The 6,389-nt window shown below is 41.7% G+C and overlaps 1 non-coding gene across 1 annotated transcript; it reads left to right on the top strand.

Moving 5' to 3' along the window:
• Window positions 1-4,302: 4,302 nt before the first annotated feature.
• Window positions 4,303-4,464, top strand: LOC115899299. Its single transcript, XR_004059050.1, has one exon. It is a non-coding gene; the product is annotated as a U1 spliceosomal RNA (small nuclear RNA).
• Window positions 4,465-6,389: the final 1,925 nt, after the last annotated feature.

The raw sequence follows: 6,389 nt of genomic DNA, 5'->3' as shown, positions 1-6,389 counted from the left end.
TAGAACAACATGACCCTGATAATTTTCCATTTAAATTCTCCATTGCAGTGGGCCCAACAGGAGCAGCATAGCCCCATAGCAAGAGAGCTTTGCCCTTTTGGTGGGGTGGGAGGGTAAGTACATTTCATGACCATGGTATGAATGGTTTGAACCATGAGCCACAAGTTAACAGTACCTTGGCTCAGCCTCCATGTTTAAGAGATGCCACTCCTCTGTCCTTGTCTTGGAGTGCAGTAATGTACCACAGCCTGAACCTTTCCCATACGACTAAGAGTGTGCCCCGTTTACAGACATGGGTGTCTACAGTCCACCAAAGAGAGTGAATTGTCCCTGGTGTCATTGGCCTTGTTTTTATGTTTGTCTTCTCACTTCTCTGCACTGAGAGCTCCTTGAAGGCAGGAGCTACAGCTCTGTAGCTCCAGGATGTGGAACAGTGTGGCTTATAGCAGGAGCTGAAAATTCATTTAAGTCAAGGAGGAGAGAAGAGCAGCCAGGGTCAGCAGGTGAGGCCATGGGATACATCCAAGTGAGACAGGAGAAGGGAAAGAATCATTTCTAAAGGAAGTTATTCTTAGGCCGATGGGAAAATACGCCTTTAGAGAAAGTACAATCACAAAAGTAGTCTAATAGGTGTTATTATGGAGGCCATAAAAAGAAACTATTTGAAATAAAACAGGATTAAGGAAGAGAAGAATGCTCATTAAGGGTCAGAAGGGATAGAGGAGACTCATAAATGTCAAGCCAGTTGGGTGCAGTGGCTCACACTTGTAATCTCAGAGCTTTCAGAGATGGGAGGATTGCTTGAGCCCAGGAGTTTGAGACCAGCCTGGGCAACACAGTGAGACCTTCATCTCAAAAACCTTAGCCAGGCATGGTGGCATAGTCACAGCTACTAGGGAGGCTAAGACAGGAGGATCATTTGAGCCTAGGAGGTCAAAGCTGCAGTGAGCTATGATTGTGCCACTGCACTCCAGCCTGGAAAGCTAAATTTAACTGAAAACATACAAAAATTAAATAAACAAACAAAAGAACAACAACAAGCAAAAAACCTCTATCTCAGTGAAGCAAAAGAAACGAACTACATTTTTAAACACTTCGTATTTTAGGCAACACTAGAATGTGTGGAAAGCCCTGGAATTTCGTCAAGAACGTGACAGACCGAGATTGGGACAATGTCAATGAACAGCTGTCACTGATGAACTACTAGTGTATTTCTATATTCCTGAACTATATCTATCCTTACAATTACTGACCCACAGAATAAAACATGGTGGCAAAGAGTGTCACAGAAGGTAGAACAGGGCTCTTTTTATGCTCAAGACTTGGGTCTAAAACTGACAGAAAGGAGCCTCCAATTCCCTGTATTCCCAAAGAATTGCAAACAGTAGGGATGGTGTCATCTACAGGAGGGCTCTCTGAGAGATATTCCAATCAATTCTGCTCCCCTCACTGAACCTCCATTCTACCGTGCTCCTCCACAATCAACATGAGCAAAAAACTCAGAGTGGGATGAGGAGGAGGATGATGGGAGAGAGAGGAGAAACATCCATGGCTTTGTGAAGACAGCTGGGCTTTCTCTGTCTCCTCACCTCTCTCTTCTCCGGCTCCTATGTCAAACCAAATGGGGACATGCTGTAGGACATGCAATGTCAAACCTTCACAACAAACTGAGAAGGAGACTCTAAAAGAAAACGATACGTACTTGGGAATGGGTTTGCAATTGAAATACATGTGCCAGAGTAAACTATGCAGATCATCAGGAAGGTTGAGGCAAGGGACAGTTTTTGAAGGCAAAATGAAGAGAATTACATAAGTTGTTTAGAATCAATTGTCCTTGGCTGTATGGATCAATAACAAGGGTGGTGTCAGTCCAAGGTTGGACAAGCAGTTGCTGGACAGATGTCCTCGCAAAAGTATTTTCTGTGTAAGGTTTTGGTGGCCTTTGTGCAAGGTTGTGCTTTTTTGCAGTTTGTTTGTGATAGTTCTTGCTATCAGTCATACAAGCATGAGAACCCTCCCATTACGGCCTTTCCCAGTTCCAATTGTCACAAGTGACTCTATTTTGATTCTGACAACTTTCACATCAGCCTGTGGGCCAAATCCAGCCCACCGTCTATTTTCGTAAATAAAGTTTTATTGGAACACAGCCATGCCCATTCATTTTCATATTGTCTGTGGCTGCTTTCTCACCCCAACTTCAAAGTTGAATAGTCAAAACAGAGACCATATGGCTCACAAAGCTGAAAATGTTTACTAACCGTTCCTTTACAAAAAACATTTTCTGACCTCTATTCTAGAAAAGTTACCTACAGAGACTACTGATGTCAGAAAAAGGGAGAGATTGGCTTCCATTCTGGGTTGGAGCAGTAAGTTGGTGATAAGATCAAAATGTTCAGCCAGATCATTTATAAAGAGGGGCTGAAAGTTCATTAAGAAACATGAAAGGAGAATTTGGCAAAGCACAGATGAATACAGGGATTGGAAGAAATGAAATTATTTGAGATTTATAGCCCAGCTAACCCAACTCTTCCCTCCAGGAATTTACATGGTGAACTCTTTGGGTGCATTAGATTTGGTTTTATTGAATAATTTATTTTACATTTTTATTTATTTCCTTTACTAATTTTTTTAGGAGTGCTCTTATTGGGTTGAACAAAGCTTGCTTTTATTTATAAACTAGAAATATTCTGTCTCTGTAGGCCTAACTTTATCAATTTTGAGTGTGTAGATGCCCAATGTCTGGGACCTAGGAAACAAAACGGGCTGAGCAAAATTCTGAGCTTCAATTTTAAAAGCTAAGATTTGTTTAAAAAGAATTTCTGCAATGCTGCAAAACAAGCATAGTGTGTCCTTCGTCACCAAATGCTGTACAGAATGCTAAATTATACCTGGCTTCTGCCGAGCGTTCTTAGAACAAGCGTTTATTACAGATTAGTTTTCTTTTATATTAATGGGTGTCTAGAGAGGGGCAATAGCACTTGAGGCAATTTTGTTTTACTATGAAAATTATTTAAGCCTTTAGAAGATGAAATTCGGGGAAATGTACTGTCTTCTCAAAAAATATGTTTTCCTAACCCTAAATACAGGAAAAGCTTTTTGAGGAAAGTCATTTTGTTTTTAGCTTCGCAAAACAGATTTTCCAACTATTAAGCAAGATAAAAGGTCATGTTAACCGATTGTTTTAGATCATTCATTCATTCCTGGCCAGGATTTTACAAGATTAAAAGAGTGTGCTTCTGAAATAGAAAAAAAAAGGGCCACAGCATTTATAAACTAGGAGGTCCCTAAATGCTAGAGATTATTCTGATTCCAGAGAGAGCGTTAAGGCAGCAATGTAAACATGTTGCTGGTAAGTGAAATTACATTTCAAGCTCTACACTTTGCCACTCCAAACCTAAATAAATGAATAAAAATTTTCTTCTAACTTGAGATATTTTCCATAATTACTTTCTAATGTTACTTTAAAATAGTCAGCATCAAAAGCTGAAATTCAGTAAATAATATTCTGATCATGCCGTTGACTCAGTAAAAGAGAAGAATTGCCAGAAATCAAGTGCCATCCACATGTCAACTAAGGTCCCTCTGTCCCTTGGAGACCTAACCAAAAATGACTGCAGTCCTCTATTCCATGGCCTTTGAGATGCTTCCTTCACCACCCACCATGGTCCACCTCACCTCTCACCCCAATTCTGCAAACTCCCCTGACTTTACTTCCTCCTGGTTCTCTCTGTTCATCTTTCATATTTGCATGTGTTTCTTAGTTTGGTTCGACTCAGTCCAGATATAGAGCTTAGCCCTATCACAGTCTGTAAAAAAGCACCACTCGCCTTATACTTTACATGAGCTCAACATCTTTTTACTAAAAATCTGGAGAGCAGCGAGGATTACCAGGACAGAACATGTGATTTTCCACTATCTCTTGGCTTCTACCCTCTGCTCTTTATGTTTCTTTCTTGTCCCTCCCACCTCCACATACTGCCCACAAAGCAAACTGCAAAGTCATCCTCTTGTCACTCATGAAAGTTCAATCTTATCACCTTTGAATTACGGACTTTCACCAACAACTACAGTGTTCTCAAAAAGTATTCTGACAGTTGAAAGTTTCTGTCTTGTTAAGATAGCATGAAGCATGTTCTTGTGAGTTTTGGAGACTGAAAAACAGAATCAGTTATCTGTCTTTAGTGGCAAAATGTCAAATAAATTAAATTGATAAACATCATTGACTTTTACAAAGCCCACCTGTACAATGCTATATAATGTCCGGAACTCCATTGATATTCTTTCCTTTAAAAGTTGGAGCCTATACTTACCTGGCAGGGGAGATACCATGATCTCAAAGGTGGTTTTCCCAGGGCAAGGCTCATCCATTGCACTCCAAATGTGCTGATCCCTGCAATTTCCTCAAATGTAGGAAACCCAACTGCATAATGTGTGGCAGTGGGAGACTGTTCATGCTTTCCCCCGTTAAAAAAAAAAAAAAAAAAAAAAAAAGCTGGAGCCTAATTCTCTCCATCTTCCCAAAGTGGGGCTGGACTTGATAACTTGCTTCTAATGAACACGTTGTGCTGGAAGTGATTCCATGTGACATCCAAGGCTATGTCATAAAAAGGATAGCTTTCCTCTTTCACTTTCTCTGGGGTAAGCTAGTCGCCATGTTGTAAGGACACCCAAGCAGCCTTGTGGAGAAGCCCCAGGATGGAGAGCCTAGCCTGGAGAAGAACCAACTTTGCCAGCTATGGGAGTGGACCACCTTGAGTCCTCTAACCTCAGCCAGGTCTTCAGTTGATTTCAGCCACGGCTGATATCTTGACTGCAAACCACCCAACTAGCTGTTCCTAAATTCTTGACCCGTAGAAACTGTGAGAATAATAAATGCTTGTTGTTTATCCGGGGGTAGTTTACAGAGCAATATGTAACTAATACTCATAGACACTAATACAACTTTCTTGGAAAAACAATTAGTTTTTGTAAATGAATGAATGTATGAACATTCAAATCAGAGCATTACCAAAGAAAGAGAGTTAACTAGGGGATCATTTCTTCTAGCAATGCTCTCCTGACTTCCCCAGATCCACGCTTCAAAAACTATTACCTGTGGATGGATCATCCCGGGACTCAACTGTAAATGAAGATTCTGATTCAACAGGTCTGAGAATCTGCATTTTTAGCAAGACTCCAGGTAATGTCAACACTACTGGCTGATGACTTTCTGTTGTGGCACTTACCGTGGACTCCATTCATCCTGCCACCGGGTGTTCAAGTTATAGGTCACTTTGTGTCAGAGGCACTGGTGATATTGAACTTTCCCCAAGTCCTGTGCCTCTTGAAAACAGGGGAGATTATGAAACTACCCCTTCCCAACACACACCTTCAGTGTTCCAAAAAATGACTTCTTGCAAGGAATTCCTTTTCCTCATAAGATTTAGATAAGACCCACCGATGACCTCCTTGTTTACCTATGACAAAGTCAGACACGGAACTTCCAATTTCCATTCTGTGTCTCATGAATGATTAGCTACTGGTCCCCACTGGCCAGTGTGGACAAAGTATCATCAATGTGATTTGACCAAACTCTGCTTAGCCTTCTCACCTTCCCCCAGGCCCCTGGACTTTGGTCCTTTCTTGCATGTAGGAATGCAGAAAAGCCTCTCTATAAGACCTGCTCCAGAGAATGCAATGGCCACAAACAGAAATTGAGCCACTGTTTGATCATGCCACTGCCTCATCCCGCCCCTCACACGGTTCTTCGTAGCTTTCTCTACTCCCTATGAAAGAAAGACCTTTTTCTGCTGACCTCGGAGATGCATGCTGATCTCATGGTTATGGCACTCTCTACATTGCTATAGTCTCCTTCCCTAATGCTGCAGTTTCCTTTCCTAGAGCAAGAGTCTCCCTGCCTTTGTTGCAGTAATCCTTTTGCATATCATCTCTCCTTACCTGAGTTCAATTTATTTTCTCTTTTCTTTTTTTTTTTTTTTTGAGATGGAGTCTTGCTCTGTTGCCCAGGTTGGAGTGCAGTGGTGTGATCTCAGCTCACTGTAACCTCTGCCTCCTGGATTCAAGAGATTCTTCTGCCTCAGCCTTCCGAGTAGCTGGAATTGTAGGCATGTGCCACCACACCCGACTAATTTTTGTATTTTTAGTAGAGACGAGGTTTCACCATGTTGACCAGGCTGGTCTCGAACTCCTGACCTCAGGTGATCCACCTGCCATGCCATCCCAAAGTGCTGGGATTACAGGCTCGAGCCACCATGCCCGGCTCCATTATGCTTTGAGGGATTTACTTCTTTGGGTTTGAGATGTAGATCCCTTGAAAATCTGGAATCTCTTGTCTGAATCTACAGGAAGAACTGCTTTTCCCACATGGTTGTAATCACCTCCTTAATTAT

This window comes from Rhinopithecus roxellana, chromosome 8 (assembly GCF_007565055.1).
Source record: "Rhinopithecus roxellana isolate Shanxi Qingling chromosome 8, ASM756505v1, whole genome shotgun sequence".
Taxonomy (NCBI): Eukaryota; Metazoa; Chordata; class Mammalia; order Primates; family Cercopithecidae; genus Rhinopithecus; species Rhinopithecus roxellana.
Note: the sequence above shows the minus strand (reverse complement) of the source record. Positions and strands in the feature narration are given on the sequence as shown.